Genomic DNA, 15944 nt, shown 5'->3' with positions numbered 1-15944 from the left:
GTTTACACATAGAACACAGGAAAATTTAACACAAAGGAAACAAAACAGGTTTATAAAAGGTAATTTAAAAATATATGAATATGTTAGGCAGTCATATTCTCTTAATCAAGAAAAGACAGTACTTAAAAAAATTTACTCATTTATTTTTTTATGTTTACTGTATATAAAAATCTATTTAAACTACTGTAACTAACTTTGCCAAAACAGTTACAAAATACTGTCTGATTACTGCTATGCTACAGAGAAATCCTGAAACAGAGGTGAACAAACAAAAGCAGAGAGAAAAGTGATGAAGCAAGGAAGAAACACAATTTGAACAGCTGATTAAATATATTCTTGATAGAAGTAGATTGGGAAAATTAAATGAATAAAGGTCTTAAAAAGAGAAGTCTTATCTGGCTTTTCATGTCTAGGAATTAACAGGGCTGAGCACGTAGGACTAACTGTCTTCTTTTGTAGGTATAGATCAGCAGGCAATCTCCTGAGAGCTATTTATCCCTTTCATCTTGACCAGTTTTCTTAGTCTGACATGAATTGCTTTCCACAGAGGTCTCTCTTTACTGAGTGTACAAAGAGCTTGGGTAGCTAAGATAGATAAGAAGAAACCTATGTTTAATGTTAAATTGCCCCTTGCACTCTGTTTCACAAAGTGATACTCATAATTAATTACGTAACATGAAGTAGTCCCTTTGTTCTGGCATAGACTCGGTTCCTCATCTTGAAAGAAATCACAGAATTAGAGGGGTTAGAAGGGTCCTCTGGATATCATACAGTCTAGTGCCCTTTCTAGAGCAAATTCTCTAGATTAGTTTGCACAGTAAGGTGCTCAGGTGAGTTTTGAATATCTCTAGGGAAGGAGGCTCCACAAATTCTCTGAGCAGCCTGTTCCAGTGCTCTGTCACCCTCAAAGTAAAGGTGTTCTTCCTTATATTCACATGGAATGTGCATGTTCCTGCATTCCAGTCTATGCTTGTTGTCTCTTGTCGTCTTGCTGGGCACCACTGAAAAAAAACCTGGCCCCATCCACTTGTCACCTGCCTTATATATAAGGGTCAATAAAATACTCTTCTCAGTCTTCTGTTCTCCAAGTTGAACAGCCCCAGATCTCTCAGCTGTTCCTCATAAGGGAGGTGCTCCAAGTCCTTAATCATCTTTGTCACTCTCAACTGGTTTCTCTCTAGAATGTCCCTGTTTTTCCCAGACTGGGACTCCAAGAACCAGACACAGTATTCCAGATATGGCCTCATCAGCACAGAGTTGAGAGGGAGGAGCATTTCCTTCAACTTGCTGTCCAAGCTCTTTTTAATGATCTCAGGATACCACTGACCTTGGCCATAAGGATACACTGCTGGCTCCTGGCCAACCTGTTGTCAGCCAGAGCATCTAGGACTTCCTCCGCAGAGCTCTTTTCCATTGGATCAGCCCCTAACCTGCATGCTTATGCATGGTGATTATTCCTGCCCAGGTGTTGGACTCAGTTCGTAATTTCTGACAGTGTATTTTTCTCTTTGAATAATTAGTGAATATTCATTTGCAAAGAAAGTACATGAAGGGATATTAAGTAAATGTTATCTTATAATCTTACTAGTATCAGCAACAATCCATGAAGACATTTGGAAAAGATGCTCAACTTAGAAATACTATATTCCAGAGGACAAAGTATTTTTTGTAACATATTTAATGGCTTTTAAACCCATAGGAAAATAAAACCAAAAAGATTTGTTTACAATTAGTCTCTGATGTGTAAAGAAAACATTGGTAGAATTATTTAATATGCTCATTTGAAATAGCTGTATTGTAAATTGAGGCCCATCCAGTATTGACTTTGTTATACAATCTATTTGAAGCAAATTCTGTTCTGCACCTATTAATTATTATACTATTACTTGTGCTCTTGTTATTTATTCCATACACTAAAAGTTTCTCACAATACTGAAATAAACACTTTATTATGCAATTTAAAAATTTTGCCAAGAGAGCTTTATTTTTTTTATTTTTATTTTTTAATGATTAGTAAACTATTTTAATGTACTGCATCTACCCTTACATCTACAGTTTCTTCCAGTCAATAAATTTGGTAATGGCTCAGAGTGAAGAATATCTAGTTAAATCAATAGCAGCAACTCCCATATAACCTTACGTTTTCCTTGGAGGCATCTTAGAAAAGAACTACCAGTTTCAATTTGGATTATATGACAAAGTTTGATATTCATAGAATGGCCTGGGTTGAAAACGACCATAAAGATCATCTAGTTTCAACCCCTGGCTATGTACAGGGTCACCCACCACCAGATCAGGCTGCCCAGAGCCATATCCAGCCTGGCCTTGAATGCCTGCAGGGATGGGGCGTCCACAATCTCCTTGGGCAATCTATTCCACTGCGTCATCACCCTCTGAGTGAAAAACTTCCTCCTAATATCTAACCTAAACCTCCCTCTATCAGTTTAATACCGTTCCCCCTTGTCCTATTGCTATCCACCCTTGTAAACAGACATTCCCCTTTCCGTTTGTATGCTCCCTTCAAGTACTGGAAGGTCACAATGAAGTCTCCCTGGAACCTTCTCTTCTCCAAGCTAAACAATCCCAGTTCCCTTAATCTTTCCTCATAATTACCACTACGTGGAGCAAAAAAAGCCTCATTATTGGTTAATTTTTTCAAATCACAGAATCATCAAAGTTGGAAAAGACCTACAAGATCATCCAGTCCGACTGTCCCCCTATCACCAATTGTTCTCACTAAATCATCTCTCTGTCTCGCTCCAATTTATAGGAGGGAGAGGATATCTTTTAATATTTGTATATCTGGTGTGAGATTAAGAAACAACGGTTCAAATGTTGGTCCAACGAGTTTATTACAAATCTTTATTAGGGGGATGGGGAAGGGGAGGACAGGCACTACTGTGAATTAGGGTAATGGCGAAGGGAAAGAGGGCGATAGAAAGGATGGGAAAGAAGAAGCAAGGAGTCTTTGAAGGCAGCAAGAGGGAGATAATCATCACCATGGATCCAGTGTAGTTCACAGTTCAGTCTTTGATCTTCAGTAGTGGTGGGTCATCGGGCATTGTTGTTCCATTGAGGATGATGGTGACCATGGCAATGATGGCAACTTTTCAATGGTAGTACCAACTTATAAATAAGTCCAAAATGGTTGAGTCAGCTCCCTTTGGAGTGACAGCTTCTGGCTCTGAGATCTCAGCAGAAGCTCCTTTGTTCCTATCTTCCTGGCCTTGTCAGCAGATAAGAGAGAGCAGAGAGGTGCCAACTTGTATCTTGCTTTCACAGGATACAGTGGCATCATCTCCCAGTCTCCCATAGCAAACAGGAGTTATTTGGTCACAGGCTAGATCTTCTGCCAGTAAACAGTCCTGAGCACTATCTTCCGAAGGTAAACAGCTCCAAAGAAATGCTTTCAAATGTAAAATTGTCCACAAAGTGATGCTGATTACCACACAGCAACAACCATCTCTTATCTCCTAGAGTCTTATCACAAGAAATATCTCAGAAAGCAAGCTTTGAGCCAGAAAACAAATAAGGAATGCAGTCTCTCAACACAATGTCTAAGCATTCCTTGAAGATCTCCAGGGTTGGTGACTCCATCATCTCCCTGGGCAGCCCATTCCAGTGCCTGACCATGCTTCAGAAAAGTAGTATTTCCTAACATCCAGCTTGAATCTCCCCTGGCGCAACTTGAGGCCATTCTCTTTTGTCCTATCACGAGTCACATGAGAGAAGAGGCTGACTCCCAGCTCACTACAACCTCCCTTCAGGTAGTTAATGAGAGCAATAAGGTCACCCTTGAGCTTCTTCTTCTCAAGACTGAACAATCCCAGCTCCATCAGTCACTCCTCATAAGGCCTGTGCTCCAGACTCCTCACCAGCTTCATTGCCCCTCTCTGGACAAGCTCCAGGGCCTCGATGTCTTTCTAGAGGGAACTGCAATATTTTCCAATCTCGTGGAGGGATAGAACTTCACGGTATCTAAAAGTTAATCCTCTGCAGTATGTTGGCGTAGGGATTAATCTCATTCAACTTTAGAATTCCGTGACATTGACACTTATAGCTAAGCTAATTATCTGGGCTTGCTTTCTAGTCAATGTAGGAAAAAAAATTGTTACTTGTAGGAAGTGATATATATTTAAGACAAAAAAGATTTCTGTGATGAAACTGCCTATCTTTCTTCATTGACTATTAGATCAAGTTTAAACATCTGCCTCAAACAATGTTCATTAAAAAATATGCAGATGCTTTTAAAGAGAAAAATTTTACCTGCATCAAAAATCTCTATATTGGAATGTCAAAATATATGAAATTTCTCATTACATATTTTATTAAAAAATATATTTTTTTCTGTAACTCTTAATGTAAACATATTTATAGAATTTCAAGTAGAAAAGCCCTGTCAATTTTACATTGCTAGAGATTCATGTAACTCTTTGCTTATTATTTCTTATCTGAATAAATGTGACGGATTTAGGCAATGATTCCCTTAATAAATGATGATGAGAAGAAACGACAATGAAAATCTTTTAAATTATGCTTCTTAAAAGGAGTTTATCTTTCAGCCAGAGCAGTCCCACAAAAAATGTGACTGCTACAATTAATATTTCTATACATTTCTCTTTTTTGTTTTTTTTCCCTCCATTTGTTTAGCATCTTGATAAACAAAAAAAAAAATCAATCAATCAAACAAAAGAAAAGAAAAAAAGAAACAAAAGGTGAAAAATTAGGGTTTTAAGTGGAATTTTAGGGATTAGTGAAATAATTTTAAGTGGAAACCTGCAGGGAAAACTTAGCTTTCAAAGCAGGCTGTTTATGTTACATTATAGTATAGCTGATGTACCCGGATTTTCTTGAAGTTACAGGTAATTTTTATTTTTAATTTTCAGGACATGTGCATAATGGACATTACTTATTACTTGATTTTATTTCAGAAATTGTATGTTTTTAAAGTGACTGAATAAATAAATGTTTCTCATAGATTACTGTAAATACAAAACATACTGTAAAGTAATATATCATGCACAGTATTGTATCAAAAATATTGTATCATACTATAGCAGGCTACAAACTGCTTAAATACAAATCAAGCACATACTGGAAAAAGAATAGAGAACAACAAATTAACGTATGTAAAAAAACTGCATGTTTCTTCTTGGTACAGAATGTGACATCATAAATGTATGTACTTTTTTCTATAGATCAGTGTTTAAAGCTCATTTCATTTAATTCGTAAAGAGTATGATGTCTGAGAAAGACTCAAATTTAAATTTTGCTTTTTTTCTTATGATAATCAACATGACCTTTCATACATGAAAGCAGCTTTGATTATTTAGTCCACATTGGAATGTATGCAGCTAGTTTTATGAGAAGTTCGTTGCTGTGTAGGCTTTATGAAACAAGAAAAGAATACAAGAAAAGCTTAAGCAGAAGGCTAGATATTAAGAAAGCTAGAATAAGGGGAACATGAGTAGATGGTTGAAGAAGAGAGAAGAGTGTATAATTCAGTAGCATTTTGTGGCATGTGTAAGGAACATAGAAAAAGAAACTCAGAAAACAGCTTAATTTTCTTAATTTTCTGTGTCCTCTGGATAACTTTTCTTTGAGCTTATGGAAACAGAAAATTTATTTCACAAAACAGATGGTTTTGAGTGGGGCTAGAGTTATCTCTTGATGGAGCTTTGTAAGCAATATTTAATGAGGGGTCTCTTCGGCAACCTATTTATCATATTCCCCTTCTCATCACTGAAGCCAGATTTTGATGCAAAATTTATGAGGTTAGAATAAAACAAACACCGTTTAAGGGACATCAAGACAGAAGACATGTAATGGATCCTCTGGAAGCATACAGGAAATCTTACAAGTCTGAAAGATGACACCATTTGGAATCTAGTGCATTGCTATCCAATCAAGGGAAGTGATTGTCTTGCTCTTCTCTGTGCTGGTGTGGTCTCACCTGCAGTGCAGTTTTGGGCATTGCAATATAAGAAGGACATCAAACTTTTATGGTGTCTACAGGAGAACAACAAAGACTGTGAAGGGTTTAGATGACAAGACATATGAAGAGCAGCTGAAGTCCTTTGGTTTGTTCCGCCCAGAGAAGACTGAGAAGCAGCTTCATGGCATTCTACAGCTCCTCACAGGGAGTGGAGGGGCAGCACTGAGCTCTGGTGACAGTGACAGAACCTAAGGGAATGGCATGGAGTTGCATCAGGGAAGGGTTAGGTTGGGAATTAGGAAAATGCTCCTCACCAGAGGATGATTGAGTCCTGGAACAGTTTCCTCAGTGCAGTGCAGATGGCACTGAGCTGCTGGACTTCAAGATGCATTTGGACAGGTCTTTTGGAAATATGGTTTGTTCTGAGTTCCTTTGTGGATTCAGAAGTTGGGCTGAGTGATCCACATGGGTCCCTTCCAACTCAGCGTATGATTCCTTGATTCTGTGACTGTGCTTCAAAACTGGAGAAACAGCTCCTACTTACTGTATAACAAGGAAAATGGAAATGAGATCTAGGGAACTGCATATAGGTGGAAAACATAGAGGCTAACAGTTGTAGGAAAGCATGAGAAATACTTGTTCTACTCTTTATGAGACATCCATTTATGATCATTTTTGAAAATGAAATGCAAAACTTAATGCCAACATTTTGGAAAAAATGATACTAAACTAGCTGCTTTAAAAAACACATAAATAGTTTTATGTACACCTACTAATTTAAATTACAGCAATGAAATTTTTATATACAAATATACACATCAAATAATGTATAACTTGTTGAAAAATTTCAAGACTTAGTAATGCAGTTTATTTCAAATGAGGTCAGAATTTAATCCCTGTAAAGTTGAAATGATTAATTACTGTTTAAAAAGTGATGCAGATCTTAAGATGAGAATACGTATTGAAAGTGTCAAGAGATATTATCCTTCCATGAAAAAATATTCACATTCCAAGAGAGCTGTAAGTTCACAGAGATGTTTTTATCTATTTTATAAATATCAGGATTGCATGGTTGACATTAGCAAAAAGAATCCCTATTCTCCTCTGCTTTACTTACCCAGTCTGAACAAATATTTTGAACTAACTTTTAATTAAGTGGGTACCATTGCTTTTCTATGTAGCTTTTAAGAAACTGTTTTGAGTCATCAGTGGATGAAAAGGGAAAAATGCTGTCAACAGAATTCAAATAAACTTTTCTAATATAATGGAATGAACATAAGTAAGAACATTAAAAAGATGAGAACTTATATTTTTTCTTTGATAGATTATTGGAGTCCAATAGTCTTTGACCAGTAGAGTATGACATTCGCAATATACAGTTGGGTCACAATACAAATGTGATTCACAAGAATGGCCTTCATATATTCAATGTCACAATGTTGGGTGTCCCTGGTGACCAGGAAAGAATATGTGGATTTAATCCAGCTTGAGGTTTTTGCTCTCTTTAAAGCTCGTTATTTTTGTTCAGCTTCTATACTGGGCTGGGCTGATCAACGTATACACATGCTGCTCTGTCTAGTTCAGGAAGATATACATGAACTTTTGATTAACTCAGGGAAAACTGTTTGCAAAACCAGTAGATTCATTCAACTGTTAAAGTCATGTGTTTAGAATAAAGGCCACCCTATTTTTGTTGTTGTTGACAGAAGCCCAGTTTTCTCTAGAATAGCTCTGGTCACTTCCCATTCTATTCTGAAGGGGCTTGTTTTTTCATGAGCACATTGCTGTGTCCATTCTTTCTGAGACTTCTATTGTAGGACTTTTTTGCTTGGCCACAAAAAATATTACCCTTGATCTTCTGGAGAAGCAAGCAGTAATGAAATACAACTTTAATTGCAAGAAATCTAGTATACATGTCTCTGTAATACATACAGGGATGTAACCTCCACCATAAAATACAGAAATTAAGTAATAACTCGATGAAGACTTAAAAGCCAACAGCTAACTCATATTTCCGAGCAGTTTGGATATTCTTTTTATTCTTGCCTTTTTACCCACTATTTTTTTTTTTTTAATTACTGTTGGGAATGCACTATGAGTTTTTCATGTGTTTCAGAAGTTAGCTTTACTTTATTGTATTTGGTTGCAACAAAGAGGCTACCAACATTACGGTGGTCTATTATAATTAACTGGTTTAACTATACAATTATATAATATATTACACTGCAATATCATTTTATTTTTGAATTTTGTTTACATATTCCCCAGAGTTATGTTTTCTTATATAAGAAGTCCTCCCTATGTATCTACAAAGCCAAAGATTCAGAACTGAGGAGAAAATTATTTATAAGCATAAACTTTCTTGCAAGCCACAAAGCTGCATACATAAGCAACATGTGAAGAAGACAACTATGGAAGCAAATTTTCATCAGTGCAACACCAATATAAATTAGAATGACTCAGAAGATCCTCTGTGGAATTATGCCAGATGTTCACCTGATTATCTGTGATCAGAATCTGATCTTAAAAGTCTTTAAAAATAATGTTAAAAGGATATTTCACCTATTGTAATACATGTCATATAAAATTTATAGCTTTAGCTGTAAACAAAGGAATAAAGAAAACACAGTCCTCAAAAATCATTTTGAAATACACTGCATAGGCTGTCTTTTTCATGAGTGGTTTTTCTTTCTTTCTTTTCTTCTCTTTCTTGTTTTGTTCCTTCTTTTTATTATTTTTATGATTTTTTGTTGTTGTTTGTTTTTTTCGGTGTATGCATCTGTGTTGCAAGGCTATGTTTTACAGCTGTATTGATTTCTAATCTGTTGCTAATTATTTTCACAGGAAGAAATCAACTATATTATTATAGAACGGTATAAAAATATCAGTGCCTTTTTGCTGAAAAAACAAACATGTCCTTCATGATTTCAGCCATGCGTATGAAATATATGTATATAAAAAATGTATCACAGAAATTTAGTCACTATAACCACAGAGTTTGGTAGCAGAATTCTTCACACATACCTCTATAACAATTAAATTATTTTCATTTAACAGGTGAAGTATCCAATAAGAATGTGACTTTCCAGTGTAAGAAATAGTAGACTCTTTTTTTCTTCCTCCCGGAGTTTTCATGCCCAGGTTAAGTGTATTCATCTTATCAACTTGTAATAGGGAATATATATATATACCAAACTTCATAGCTTGTATGAGCTGATAGAAATTCTGTGCTCATTATAATCTGAGAATATAAGCCATAGTGGAAAGAAGAGACCTCAAGACAAACATTTTTTCAAGCGACCCTGCTCTCACATGTAAAAATTCCTATTAAGTTAAACTGTGCTTAACTGCATTTTCCTGATATTAGTAGATAATTTCCAACCTTTTTGCTCACAATCCCCTTAATCCTTATCCCCCATATCAGTATTATCCTTTTTATAACATGTCAGTAATATGGTATGACAGATGATGCTAGGGCTACCAACCTGCTCAGAATATCAGTAACTACAAAAATCATATCCAATTAAGGTAACAATGGCTCTCAGGCTCTTGCAAGAATACAAGACGAAGTCTAAAAATAAGCAACCATTATTCTAACCCAATGTCTGTCCTTCTGTCTGAATAGATTACATTTTATGAATAGCTGATGTGTAAACAAGAAAAAGGAATATTTAAATTATTTCAGTCTACTGAAATTGGTGGAATGAGGACTTGTAGAATGGACTACAAGTCATCTCATATGAAATGTATGCCATTCAATACTGAAGGATGTTTTTATTTCTCTATTATGTGACTGTTCTGATTAGCTAAATTTTCATGCAAGTTCTTGTGAAAAATTCTATTCCGGATCCTGATTATTAATAAAAGATGAGGAGAAATTGCAATATTTTAATTTCAATTTGTCCAGGAAAAGCCATTCCAATTATATACTTAAATACTTTAAATAATTTTTCTACTTTGCACTGAACAAAGACTATTTCTAAAGGAACAATCTGATCATGGAGTGAGAAAAAGGCTACAGGGGTTGATGTCTACTTTGCTTGCTCATTATTTTGCTGTGTGTTGCTGTATAAAGAGTGCTGTTCAACTGGACAGAAGTTTGCTTGTTTATATTAGGTTGTTTATATTAGGCAGTTGCTGCCTTCTTTTTTTTTTAAGTTTGGATGGAAGATATTCACTTTAGAGGTAAAAAACACATGGAAAAAAACTTTCTGAAAGCAGAACAGCGCAGAAAGAATAAGAGAGGAAAAATGTTATTGAGAAAGAATAATACAGAAGATCATGACTCATTTTGTATGCATAGTCAGGCCTCATACGTAGCAGAAAAAAGAGGTTTCTTAGGGTTTCCAGATGGGATTATGAAGTTGATTATAAAATAAAGAAACAAAACATGATGGTTGAGAGTCAAATTAAAAGGAAGTTACTCTATGGTAGAAGTGGGGAAGTTTTTGTAGATACTTTTCTTTTAAATTTCATCAGCCAATGAGGTGTTCAAGGCCAGGTTTGATGGGGCCCTGGGCAGCCTGGTCTGGTATTAAATGGGGATCTTGGTGGCCCTGTCTGTAGCAGGGGGGTTGGAGATTCATAATCCTTGATGTTCCTTCCAACCTGGGCCATTCTCTGATTCTGTGATTCTCGATCATTTTCTCATTTTGTGGTCATAAATATGTTGCAGAAACCGAAAACCCTTTCATGTTTTCCAGATATGACCACTTTAAATAAAGAGGACAGATAGATCAGAACTCTTGCCAAATCATAATTTTCTCTTCAAAGGTTAATGCCAGCTTTTCAGCCAGGGTAAACCAAATGCACTGAAAAGCAGAAAATTATGGTATAGCAAGCTGCTTCTAATTTCCAAGATTACAGACTTTGGCATTGCTTTCTCCAAGGTGGCTTCAGGAGCTAGGCAGTGAGGGAAAATACCTTCCATATTCCCTTCTGAGTGTAATCATGTATAGAAATCAGGACCCATAGAAAGAAAACTGAAAGCCGATCAAAGTTAATAAGATAAACTCAAGTGCTCTATTTCAAAGCTGTATTACATCTCAAAGTTATGGGAACATTGTCACTAACGTGTAGCAAAGTTTTATCAATTTTCAGTGCAGATTTATTTCATATTAGACCCTGGAACTCTATTAACTCTATTTTATGCTTTGGCTTTCTATTTTTGCTCAGTGATAAATGATACTGGAATTTTCTTGCTTCCTGCTGGAACACATAATGACTATGGGAAGTAAGGAGTCTCCTAATGAGGTTTTAGAGAAAACAGAAACGAGAAAGTAGAGGCATGTGCATGTTACTGGGGAACCAGCTTTATCTGTTAGGATTTTCTATTTTTTATTTTATTCTATTCTATTTTTGTATCATGAATCTTTGTTTTTAACAAACTTCATATTTAACAAATAACAACCCCTTACACACACACAGGCACACACACACTTCTCTGTACTTACCCATCAAACTTACTCCATCTGCAACACTGTTTCACAATTAATATTTTGATGATAATAAAAGTACATTTTGAAAACTATATCAACAATAAATTTGCTGTACCCTGTTCTTGGGCATAACGGTTTCAGGACATATGATGCCTATGACTGTGAAACCAAACTCAGCACTATGAACACAGCTTTCAGAGCAAAGCTTTCTCACACTGGCGGCACTAGCTGCATGGGCATACTTTTATTTCTTATTCTCCTGTTAATATATTTGGGTATGGGCCTGTCTTCTCACACATTGCTCAAATATTTCAAAGAATGCATTTGTTCAGAGGCGTGTTCAAGAATAAGTGTTTCATCAGTAATATATGTCAGTATTTTGAGAGTATGTTGTTGGACTGAACTAGACATCTAGCACTGAATCCATAGGTCTTCAGAAATTGCTTGTCCTGAGTGTGTACAGGAAGTTTGTATAAAACAAATGAGTCTATTTCTTCTCTCTTACAAAACTGAGATAAATTGTTGGACACACAGCAATAACATACATATATTTTTAAATCAGTGATTTGGTCATCTACATATCCTTCACACATTTAATTTCCCGTACAAATTCATTGATCTGACTGAAATAAGAAGTCGATTTCTCAAAATTTCACAAAGAATATATTTTTAGTTCATACAGTAGTAAGCATAAGCCTACCCTAGATGTAAATTAACAGTGAATGAACCTTTCAAGTTGTTCATGGTTCTTTCATTTGAGAAAAACTATTGTCTCAATAACATTGCAAATTAAAGTAGAAATATTATACACGCTATACATGTGCTGAATGCTTTATTTCACAGAATCACAGAATTTCAGGGATTGGAAGGGACCTCAAGAGATCATTGAGTCCAATCCCCCTGCTAAAGAAGGCACCCTACAATTGATTGTATAGGTAGGTGTCCAGATGAGTCTTGAGCATCTCCATAGAAGGGACTACACAATCGCTCTGGACAATCTGTTACAGTGCTCCATCACCCTTACAATAAAAAAGTTCTTCTGCGTGTTTTTATGAATCTTCCTATGTTCAAGTTTTAGATCATTACTCCTTGTCCTACTGCTATGCACCACTGAGAAGATCCTGGCCTCATCCATTTGCCTCCCACCTCTCTTTAGATATTTATAAACATTAATCAGATTTCCTCTCAGTCTTCTTTTCCAAAGGCAGAACAGACCCAGGTTACTCATTATTTCCTCATACTGGAGGCGCTCCAGGTACTTTATCATCTTTATGGCCCTCCTCAGGACTTCTTCCAGGAGATTTGTGGTTTTTTTTAACTGAGGAGGCCAGAATTGGACACAGTATTATAAATCACCAGAGCAGAGTAGAAAGGATCACCTGTCTCAGCCTGCTGGCCTCACTCTTTCTCATGCACTCTAGGATACCACTGGCCTTCTTGGCCACAACAGCATACTGCTTGCTCATGGCCAACCTGTTGCTGACCTGAACATCCAGGTCCTTCTTTTAGAGCTCTTTTCCAGCAGAACATCCCCTAACCTGTACTGATGCACTGTGATTATTCTTCCCCAGCTGCAAGACTCTACAGCTACTTTTGTTAAACCTCATTAGGTTCCTCGCTGTCCAACTCTCCAGTCTGTCCAGGACTTGTTGAATGGTAGCACAGTCTTCTGGTGTGTCAGCCATTCCTACCAGCATTGCATCATCAGCAAACTTGCTGAGGGTGGTCTCTATCTCTTCAGCCAGGTTGATGATGAAGATGTTGAACATCTTTATTTTCCTTTTTCAAAAAATCCCCTGTTGTCAGGTACAAATACATACATATTTCATTTCAGTAACTATTCAACTAAAGTCTTTAAAATTATAACATTTAATAAGTAAAGTATTTTAAAAATTGCTTTCCAAAATAACTTAATACTTGATGCTGCAGTAGCTTGTTGGTAGAAGAAAATGTACTGGGGAAAATTGTAACCCAACAGATTTTGGTGCTGGGCCTCTGCTCCTTCCTGTTTTTCATGCTCACCCGTGGGCATAATGCCCTTCCACTGCAAAACATTCAAACACAAAATATGCCTCCACTTGTCTTTCTTTGTACAAAAGTCGGGATATCATTAATGGAAGTAGTAAAATTTAAAGGTATTTCAGCAAATACAGCTGCAGAGCATATTATAACATCAGTTAGAAGTAAAATTTTCCAAAAGTTAGGAGGATACACAAACCAGTGAAAGGCAAAAACTAGTTTACTATTTTATTTTTAGATGATCTATATATACAGTTGGTGCCTCCCACACATAAGTTCTCACAAACTCTGTTATGATTCTGTCTTGTATGTGTAAATCCTCTCTAAACTTCTTTTCAAGTACATACAATATCCTAAAAATTTAGAAAGAAAGAAAAAAATTTCCTATCATCCGTAACAGGCACATGAAGCTCGGCACAGTTCCCATCAACATTTATGAAATCAATGCAAATACAATTGTTCTGTCATACTGCTTGTCTTTGTCATGCTTAAAACTGAGTTAATTATTTTTTGTTCTCCTCTCTGATGAATTTGACACAAAGAAAATAATTCTAAAATATATCCAACTTCCAAAATATCGGGCCAGAATGTGTGAAGAGCTGTTTTCTCAGAAGGAATGAATATGCTTTTTAATATTTAATCCCTTGTCTCAATCTGTATCTGTGAATGGTTAAAAGACCATAATTATTTTAATTACTTTACTGAAAATTTGTCATGATCTACTTTGTCGCATTAGTCACTTGGCCTAGGATCCACAAAATTACCTATTCTCCTCATATATGTGAAAATATGGTTGACTTTTGATGTCTTCTTCGTTAAACTAAAAAAGAGAAATGATCATAAAAACATGCATATTTGATTTTGCTTGGTTTTGGAAATGAATAAATGAATGTGGGTATACTCAAAGAATCAAAGACTTTTCACTGTTCAATCAAATGTAAAAGACAAAAATAAGAAATAAAAAGAACAGGATAAAACTGTGTTTAATCTTGAAGTATTAGGCTTCTGAATATTGTGAAATTCAAAACATTGTTAGACAACATTGTTGAATTGCATCTTTATTATTTGAGATTCTGTAATATTTGTGTGTTTTGTTTTTTTTTCCTCTAATTTTACAAGCTCTGGAAGATCTATTAATCAACACTTGGATTCAAATACATGTTAGTATAATGTGAGGGTGATATTAACCCAGCCTGAGACTAAAGTATATGCAGATTCTAATCCCAAAATATTCAATCAAATAATTCCCAAATCTGTACTTGTAAATATGAATTAGCAGTCAATGGCTAGATACCACACAAAGTTATCTAATTCCTCAAAATTTCGACAATTCCGTCATGAATCATTATTCATCTGCAAAGTTAGATGAGACAAGTATTTGTGGTTTATTACACACTCCTTATTATACTGCAATTTAAAATGCTCTGAAATACAGAGAAGGAAAGCAATTTGATGGCCAGCTCATCTCTAATTACAGGCAATATGTGTAATTTAACAAACCAAAATCTGAAAATGGTGCATAGACTGCATCACAGGATTTCAGTCTGTGGTTAATCCGGTATACTTGCATTCAATTCCAAGAACTTGTGAGGCCAGTATTTCTATTGTTTTAGCATAGGGAATAAGAACAACTGGCATTTTTACTCACTTGATGACTACACATATATTTAAGGAGTTATGGTTGCAAGGAAACTTGTTTTTTTCTAGTAAAATATAGGTGGAGCTGAGAAAAAAGCAAAAGTTAATGAGATAAGCTATTGGATTTGCTGCAGGGCATGGATATTTCCTGATTAGAGATGGAAGGGGAGATAACATACAAAAAAGGTTGTGAGTGATAGTACAGTACATAAAGTGTTAGAGACCTGAAAGTTACTATATCCAGGTGTGAAGAAGAGCCATTGTGGAGAAGCTGGTTTTCTGTATTTCCGTTTTCATGGAAGTACTTTAGTATGATTTGAGCTAAGGCTGTAAAGAAGAGTAGCAAATACGTTGGACAACCATGTCTGTATCAGAACAGAGCAAACAGTAGTTACAATCATAATTGGTTCAAATGCAAGTATTTTTCGTACATATAGTTAATATACTGTAGTATTGCATTGTAGAAATAGGAAATGGGATGACAACCAGGAAATCCTTTGTTTTTTTCCCTGCTTCTTTTTTCTTGCTTTTACTCTCTCACTTGTATTTTCTGAAAATTATAAAAGAAAAGATGAAAGGGGAGCTATGAAGTGGTACACATGATGAGAAAAAAAACCCAAACTAATATTTTTAGAGAGAAATAAGTCCCCAAAAATCAACACAAAAAAATGCGGAGAATAAGAATCTAGTTATTTCAAAACCAATTGCTAGAATAGCAACAACTTCAAAAATGTTTGTATTTTCTTCCTTTCCTCCATCACAAAAATTTAATTAGATTGGAAACCTTCTTTACATTAGTTATGTTTTCTAGATACTTATGCCTCTGCCCATGCTAAAACTGAGTGGATCTCACACTGAATTTATTCTCTGTTCGGTTTTTTGTTTTTTTTAGTATATATATATCAGCTTTTATA

Source organism: Meleagris gallopavo, chromosome 1 (assembly GCF_000146605.3).
Source record: "Meleagris gallopavo isolate NT-WF06-2002-E0010 breed Aviagen turkey brand Nicholas breeding stock chromosome 1, Turkey_5.1, whole genome shotgun sequence".
In the NCBI taxonomy this organism is placed as follows: domain Eukaryota; kingdom Metazoa; phylum Chordata; class Aves; order Galliformes; family Phasianidae; genus Meleagris; species Meleagris gallopavo.
Note: the sequence above shows the minus strand (reverse complement) of the source record.